The following is a 9,310-nucleotide window of genomic DNA, read 5'->3' as shown; positions in this document are numbered from 1 at the left end:
TCTCTTACACGAAGATGAGCAACTTGTAAATTGCAGTTACTGCACGCAGCATACAAGGCTGAACCTTACTATGGAACTAACAGGGGGGTTAACAGAAGTGCCAGTCCATTTACTGCACCAGAGGTGCTGCTCAGAAAGCAGCAGTCCCCCACTATACACCCTCTATTATAAATGACAAATTACAGCAGTTGCAGGGCAACCAGAGGTTTTTATTTAACTTGCCACCCAATTACCACCTCCCTCCTCCACACAGAAAGCATTAGCCTAATTACATGCATTTACCCCAGATAGACAGGCAAGAACATGCGCTGAGTCTCATCGCTCTCATCCTATTCCTGAAAATGTAGCACTTCCCTGCAGACATCTGGTGTCACTGTTGTCTATGGCTATTCATCTGTCCTTCTCCCTCTCTCATCCTCCGCTTTCTCATTCTCTCTGTCCTCCACGCCGAAAAAATCCTGAGACCGCATGTGAGTGGCAGAGGGAGAGACACCCAGCGAAGAAGCAACACATCTCACCTTTCTTCTCCCCTCTCAGTGGATCCCGTTCATTGCTCTGGAGCAGAGAAATTGATCTACTTCAGTTTCCCCAGAAGAGATGTGAAAGGACCAATACAGTTACTGTATATCAGTGTGTGCAGATTAAGGGTGTCTTCATTCTTTCTTCTCAGGGGGACACTCTGCATATTTATTCGAAAGCAGAAGGGGATAAGAGAATGAGCAAGAATGGGCTATTTTGCTGCACTTGAAGTATCTGGCTGATTTTCTTCAGCTAAAAACTAGGTTTTAAAACCCTCCAAGACCCAGGAGAAATTTACTGCCAGGATTCTATTCCATGCAAAGGTAAGTACAATATCACGCACCCCTCTCCCTGTCCTCACTGTATTCAACTTTCAGGTATTTACTTTTGCCATCACCTGAGGATTTCCGTTTTTTCCTCCCATGTATGGTTTGCATACCCTAGAGTTTCACTGCTTTGCTTTTAATGTTTCTGTATGTGAGCCAACACCATTTGTGTATATTTGTTACTTCGCCAGCATTGCCCTTGTTAACCCTAGAATTCCCAGTGGTTTTAGTTTGGCTTCTGGCTTTGACAAGTTAGTATTTATTTTGCTGCTAACCTTTGAGAGTGACATGGTTTTCTTGTTAATAGAACTGTCTAGGTATATATATATATATATATATATGTCCTATATATATATATATATATATATATATATATATATATATATATATATATATATATATATATATATATATATATATATATATATATATATATATATATATATATATATATAGGACAATTGGGTTCCGTTTATGTTTTATCAGTTCCAATCTTCATGTAATTACAAGCACTGAAGTGCTTTTACCACCAGAGTTTCTTTTCATATTTCCCAATGCCCATGAGGACTGATCCCTTTTGTAAATTAGTGCTAAACTGTAAAGGTCTTAATCCAAAAGCAATAGCTATCATAGCCTTCCAGAAGGCAAGCACTTGCAATTTGTTAGCATGATCCATCAGTGTTGGTCCTAGTGCAGCGTACTCTGAACATCTCCGCGGGGATGGATTAACAGCAGGACTAAGTTCTGCCTGGAGGAACACAACAACATTTTTCCCCAATAGCCAGTCCTGATAATAACGCTCAGGGATGGAAGAGGCTCCGCAGTCTTATTTTGAGACTAATGAGACAAATTATGCAAGCATAGCATTGGATAGAAGCAGTGAATGGTAAAATTGAGTGGCTTTGCTGGGGAAATGGAGGTTGCCTATGTGGATGTGGAAAGGGGGATTGTAAGGAAAAGGGTTAATCAGCATGCAGTCGTTTATATCCCTAATGTGATGCTTCTTATAAGGGTCATCGGGTAATCTAATAGATGTACAAAGTACCATGAAGTATGTGCTTTAATGAGATTAAAGGAAAATGAAATAATTGACTTTAGTCCCTTAATGAGATTTTGGGGGGCTAGATACTGACATTAGTTTCTTTAATTTATAGTAGGCACAGTAAAGGACGATAGAGGTTTTCTATAATTGCACATATAATAAAATAGATATATTTATATAACGCTCGGCAGGGGCTGACATCACAGCATTTTAAAAAAAATCATCTGAAAGATGTCAAAATCAAACTAATATTAGCACAGTCATCTCCATTCATCTCCTCTGCTCACTGCATTTGCTCAACAAGGTCAAACAGAACAAGCCAGGCTCCCCCAAAAAGCTAACAATCTTATGCTTCTTCTTTCATCCAACACTGCAAAATGGGAGGGGGGGGTGGTATAATGCCAATTGTAAACATCTACAATTCATCACTGTTTGACAAGTACTAATCAAAGGACTAATGGCTTGAAAATGTTTTGATGAATACAAATATAGTCAATATGTATTTGCAGATTAGGATGAAACTGAAATAGATGAAAAGGCATAAGGCATTTTGTTGACTTGTTCCCCTTGGAAAAAAAAAAGTATTTTCCAAAGTACCAAAAATTAAAACTAACAGGGGTGGTGGATAGATAGATGATCGATAGAAAGATAGATAGGTAGAAAGATAGATAGATAGATAGATAGATAGATAATAGACAGATAGATAGATAGATAGATAGATAGATAATAGACAGATAGATAGATAGATAGATAGATAGATAGATAGATAGATAGATGATAGATAGATAGATAGATAGATAGATAGATAGATAGATAGATAGATAGATAGATAGAGATAGATAGATAGATGATAGATAATAGATAGATGGATAGATAGACAATAGATAGATGATAGATAAATAGATAGACAACTAACTTGCACAAGTATATAGAACACTGCAGGATGGCGAATTGCTTTTACCTTTTGTCATATTTTCTAATATACCTGCATTCCATTCTATAAACCTTCATTACAATTTATACAAGACATAAAGGCACGGGATTCCCATCCAATAAAATACACTGCAGGTACCCCTCTGTCTGCCCTTTTGTGTATAAGTTTTGAAAAATCAGCTGTTGGAAAACCAACACAAATCTTGAATGGGGAAAATGTCTTCAATTTAATAGCAGTGGCCATGTTTCCCATTGTTTGGGTCCTAATTAGGATAAGTGTACGACAAAAGCACCAAGTGATACATAAGGGTTCAGTGTGGGTTATAAACATGTTGCTCGGTGTGTGGGCTGCTACTGACGGATGAGCAGGTAGAAAAACAGACAAAGAGCCATAAAGGGAGATTGGTATTACCAAAATGACGTATTAAGAGGCAAAAAATATTGTTTCTTTTTAAATCCACACTTTTTTTTAAAATTTGCTTTTAAAGGAATCCTATACATTGCCTGGCACGAAACAGGTTAAAAGAATAAAATGGCTGCCTTGTTTAGAAAACCTGGTGAAATTCTCACCCATGCAACATGGCAGAATCTCCTGAATTTATAATCAACTCCGGCTTCACATCTGTAAACACAACAGAAGCCACGAAAACAAGGGTTTCAGACACATTTTCTCTCCTAGACATGTGACACCTCCTTTCATCTTCCATAGTGAAGCTGTTAACACCTCATTAACACAGTGTTGCTCTCCGCTTTCCTGTAAAAGTTAATGCATCAGCAGCGAGATGTCGAGGACTTTTTTGGTTGATTGATAGAGAGAATTCTCACCCTTTTTTTTGTTGAGGATGGAGGTGTCGCTTATGGAGAAGCCATAAAACCACAAATACTAGAGTTAGATGTATAGAACCTTTAGAAGACATTTGCCAATCCGCTTTGGCTCCCATTTCTTACACTAATGATCTTCATCAAGAGACTTTCATCTGATTCAGGCAGTAAAATAAACCAGTGTTTTCTGTGAAATATGTGCATAATATGCTAAAATCATCAGTTTTTCTTCCTGTATCAGAAATATTTCTCTAAACAGTTGTTTAGTCTGTTCTGCTTGCATGAATATACTGTATTCTTCCTTTCTGTATACTGAATATACAGTGATTTTTGCATTCAGTATCATGCGTTTTACATCGACAATGGAACGTGAGGAACAGGGAACCTACTGAGGGGCGTTAATAAGAGCACATACTATTGCAGAGTGATATCGATCAAGAAGTTGTGATCACTGCTTGGAATTTGCAAATGAGAGGGTTATTATAAGCATCAGTGGCATTGATTGCACTATATCAGGAGTGGAACCACAGCCAACCCTGACCCACTGACCCACTATTTGCCACCAACCAGACACATGAAATTGTTGTGACTGGGGGTGGGGAGGATCAGCCAATGAAGGGGGTAGAGCTATATTTAGGAATACAAAGCAGAAGGGTCTTCCAGATCCACCCTGGATTCTCTAGTACAGGGGTCCCCAACCTTTTTCACCCGTGAGCAACATTCAGATATATAAACTTGCCTCCCAGTCTGGAAGTCAAAAATAAGCTCCTGCTTTGAGGTCACTGGGAGCAACATCCAAGGGGTTGGGGAGCAACATGTTGCTCACGAGTAGTGATGGGCGAATTTGCGCCGTTTCGCTTGCCGAAAAATTCACGAAACTGCGCCGGCGTCTCGTTTTTGATGCCAGCGTCTGTTTTTTTGATGCCGGCGAATTTTTGCGGCCGTTTCACGAATTTATTCGCCGCAAATTCGCGCCTGGCGAATAAATTCGCCCATCACTACTCACGAGCTACTGGTTGGGGATCACTGCTCTAGTAAATATAATTGTGCCCCTTTTCCCACCAACGATCTGCAGCTTGCCCTACTACGTGTCTCTGGCATTATCAACTGCAGGAATTTACTGCATGAATCTTCAGTACATATCCTCTTACATGTTCATCAACTAGAACCAGTCTTGAATGCTGTGAGGTGGTGTTAGAAGTTCTTCAACATCCGGAAGACTTCAAGCTTTCATTCCTTGCATTTTTTTGGGCCTCTATTATAATCTGTTATTTATATTGCACTGCCATTTTTAGAAAGATTATACATCATTCACATTAGTCCCGGCACCAGTGGAGTTTACAGTCTACGGCCCTTATCACATTCACACACGGTAGGTTCATTTTTATCAGGAGTCAATGAATCTGCCTCTATGTTTCTGGGGTGCAGGAGAAAACTGGAGTACCTGGAAATAACCCGCACAGACACGGGGAAAATATACAGCACAAATAGCAGATAGTGCCCAAGGGGGAAATAAACTCAGGACTCAAGCTCTTTGTCATTTGACAATTTGTTCTGCTGTTATAAAGAAGTTTTAATTTAATACAACTATAGCAAAATTGGAAATGGGTGGATGGGGGCAGCTGAGTTTCTGATGAAACTTATATGAATGCAGTTGTCAGAAGATGCTGGAGAATGAGTATTATATTTAATTATGTGTTCAAGCCTGCTTTAACAATACATACATATTTGACTGGATCTTTTGTGTGGTGGCTTACTGTATGTAATAGAGAAATTAGAAATAGTAGTAGGGAATAACTACAAAGCTTCTTTATAATGGCCACAGGCGAGTTGCTGTTTTGCTAAATCAGAAAAGTTACAAAAATCACTTCCACTTCAGCTTAAAGCAAGTGTAGAGAAGTGCTTGATACTTTTGCTTTGTTTTGTTGGAGCTAATTATTTACACCTTTCAAGGAACAAGTGGATTTACATTGTTGTGTTGCTTGTTGTTGTAGTGTAGTGCCAATAAACAGTAGGGCAATTGCTCTCATGCTCAGCACTGGTTTAGAAATTGCAGCCAACCTATGTTTTTACTGCATCCCACCGCAACACCACTGTAAACAGGTTGAATGCAGTTTGGACACTGGTAGCTTTGTGTAGCCATGATAATGCAGATTGGATATGGGAAAAGCCAGTAAGAAATAGGATTGTGGTCCTAGGCCATGACTTTTAACCAGAATGTTCAGAAGTTGGAATTACTTTGGGTTGGTGGCACATATGAAGCTAATTGTGCTAGATGTTTTCAGTTAATCTAGCCATGGTGAGCAGTTTTTGGTTTCTGGAAGCAGGCAGGGTAATCCTAACAGTAGGCAAGCATCATTACATCACTTCTGATGTTCTTGGAATTTTCCAAGCAATATATTATACCTTTATATTCCTTTTTGGGAAATGCATGTTTCTTAGCAAGTGTATTATCTGATACTCTTTCACGTGACGACCCTTCGGGACACCGGTGGAACCTATCACAACACAATGTAAGAGTCTACCATATTGCACAGGCATTATCTTTATCCCATTATCCGTTATCTTTACTTATAAGCTTTCTCTTTCTTTACATTATGTAGAATTTGCGAAATCACTCCAACCTTCCTGACCATATTATGTTAACCTGAAGTAAATCCAGAGAACTAGGTCAGTTTTCTATGGAATTGTCTGTTTTCATTGAATTTTATCCAATTATAGATAAGCATCATGCCATGTTGCCCTAGAATTGCTCCAAATCTGGTTTGATAAAAAGGTTACAACATGCTTTATATATAGAAACGTGTTTGACCTACTGGGATTCTTTATAGTATACAGTATAAGCCATCATACTTATTTTCTTCTTGCATAAAGCAAATTTTCTTCTATGCCTTTAAGATGATTTCATATAAAGCTAATTCTTTGTAAAGCCAATGAAGCGTTCCGCCATTTTTCCGCTGGACAGCACTGTTACTGAAAGAGGGCACATCATAAGAGAAATCATGGTTTCTCCCGAAGCAAAGCTATGCATATAATAAATGCATCCCGTGTTAAGATGCATGTTTTTCTACTAAGTAATAATCTCTGAAAGTCTTATCTAGATTTATTGATAGGAGTACACACTATGCTTCTCTGTATTCTTACTAGGGTATGGCAGCAAAATTCATTTTACTCCAAAAAAAAAATGACCACATTGCATTATCAAAATTGTACTTGAACATCAAGTGCAAATGATTGATCTTATTTAGTAAAGCACAATGAACTATTCTATGCTGTAGCCCTGACACAGCTACCAGCCTCAGCATGACAAGCAGATACAGTAGTCTATTTAGACAGTGGATGCTGTAATTCACCCTGAAAAGCTTATTATCATCTGTGCCCAGTGTCAGTGGTGTGTGGCAGCTTCCTTCATATGGAGTGAAGAGCGGTGAAGCCTGACAAAGGGGATAAGTATCATGCTAGTACTGCTATTGCAGAGCCTGCACTCGAAGAAAGCCACTATAAGCTTAAGTGCAGTGAAGATCATTTTGCCCACATGGAGGTTACGTGAAAGAACCGAAAACCCCAAGAATATAATCCTAATTTTCATACGATCACTAAGAGCAGTGATCCCCAACAAGTGTCCTGTGAGCAACATCCTATTGGATGTTGCTCCCAGTGGTCTTAAAGCAGGTGCTTATTTTCAAATTCCTGGCTTGGAGGCAAGTTTTTATTGCATAAAAACCAGGAGTACTGTCGAACAGAGTCTCCGTTAGACTGTTAGTCCACATAGGCTACCAAATAGCCAATACCAGCCCTTATTTGCCCCCTAAACTCATTTCATGCTTGTATTGCTCCCCAACTCTTTTTACAATTGAATGGCTCATAGGTAAAAAAGTTTGGGGATCCAAGTTTCTGTTTTTCACATTTTTTTTACAACTACAATCTTTAAAATATAAATTATAAATTTCAGGCTATGGATTAGCTGAGATTGCTGATTGGCTTGTGTGGCTGTTTTAGAAAATTTGACCCCTGATACATTGGTACTAAGTCTTGGGTTTAATGCATGCCTCGGCAGCATGTAACGCATTGCCCATTATTTTATGAAATCTTTATGATACACCACTGTGCTGTGAGATGGCAGTTCTTTTTTTTTTATTTGCTTTTTCCTTTTTTGTGTTGCTCTTATGACTGCATCGATTACAGGAAATTTAAACGGGTTGTTAACCTTTGAGTTAACGTTTAGCATGATGTAGAGAGGGATATTCTGAGACTATTTGCAGTTGGTTTTCATTTTTTTTTAGTTATTTTGCTTTTTATTCAGTGGCTCTGCAGTTTGCAATATCAGCAATCTGGTTGCTAGGGTCCATATTAACCTAGCAACCATGCATTGATTTGAATACGAGGCTGGAATATGAATAGGAGAGGCCTGAATAGAAAGATGAGTAATAAAAAGTAACAATAACAATAAATATGTAGCCGTACAGAGCATTTGTTTTTAGATGGGGGTCAGTGAGCTGGAAAGGGTCAGACGAAAAATGCAAATAGTTCAAAAACTATAAAAAATAAATAATGAAGTCCAAGTAAAAGTTGCTAAGAATTAGCTATTGTATTACATAGGAAAATTGTACAAAGCCTGTCTCCAGCTAGGGGTGAGGGATGCTACTTGCAGCCTATTATATCAGAAGTTTAGTGGGACTGTTAATGCGGTGCCTGGTACTTTAAAAATCCGTGAACACAGCTCAAGTATAATCTAACATCGGCCATAGTCTCAGTGCTGGTACCTAAGAACTTAAGTCCCGGTACAGCTTTGTGAAATCCGATTGTTTGGAGGTGAATACATGTGACCCTTCTACCAGCAAATCCCGTTTCTCCTTCCTCGACTTGGCCTTTGAGGCAAAATGAGCAGGATTGAAGTACAGAAGTAACTATCCCTTCTGCCCCCAATGGTTCTTACAACTATAGGTGGCCATACACGGGCCGATAAAGGCTGCCGACAGACTGTGTCCCAACTAAGATATAATTAATCCTTACTGGAAGCAAAACAATCCTATTGGTTTAATTAAAGTTTAAATGCTTTTTATTAGACTTGGGGTATGGAGATCCAAATTACAGAAAGACCCTTATACGGAAAACCCCAGGTCCCGAACATTCTGGATAACAGGTCCCATACATGTACCAAGACTATATAACTAATCTCATTTAGGCTACTTTACCTAGAGCTTCATTCTTCAGAGGCCAATCAGTTTATACTTCAGCTCTCAGCATTAAAGGGGTTGTTCACCTTTGAGTTAACCGTTAGTATGATGTAGAGAGTGATATTCTGATACATTTTGCAATTGGTTTTAATATTTTATTTGTGGTTTTTCAGTTATTTAGCTTTTTACTCAGCAGCTCTCCAGCAATTTTATCAATACAGTTTCTAGTGTCCAAATTCCCCTAGCAACCATGCAATGATTTGAATAAGAGACTTCAATAGGAGAGGCCTGAATAGAAAGTAATAAAAAGCAGCAATAACAATACATGTGTAGCCTTACAGAGCATTTGTTTTTAGATGGGGGTCACTGACCCCCGTTTGAAAGCTGGAAAGAGTCGAAGGCAAATAATTTGAAAACTATAAAAAATAAATAATGAAGACCAAATGAAAAGTTGCTTAGATTTGGCTATTCTGTAACATGCTAAAAGTTAA

General features: G+C 38.6%; 1 protein-coding gene across 2 annotated transcripts in view; it reads left to right on the top strand.

The window, feature by feature from the left end:
- Positions 1 to 295: 295 nt before the first annotated feature.
- Positions 296 to 9,310, top strand: part of cacna1i.S (calcium channel, voltage-dependent, T type, alpha 1I subunit S homeolog) — a 359,329-nt gene continuing 350,314 nt past the window's right edge. For both annotated transcript variants that reach the window (XM_041561633.1, XM_018259873.2), the window contains exon 1: positions 296 to 842. The gene's annotated coding sequence lies outside the window, so the exon portion shown is untranslated. The remainder of the gene's footprint in view (positions 843 to 9,310) is intronic.

This window comes from Xenopus laevis, chromosome 4S (genome assembly GCF_017654675.1).
Source record: "Xenopus laevis strain J_2021 chromosome 4S, Xenopus_laevis_v10.1, whole genome shotgun sequence".
Classification (NCBI taxonomy): Eukaryota; Metazoa; Chordata; class Amphibia; order Anura; family Pipidae; genus Xenopus; species Xenopus laevis.
Note: the sequence above shows the minus strand (reverse complement) of the source record. Positions and strands in the feature narration are given on the sequence as shown.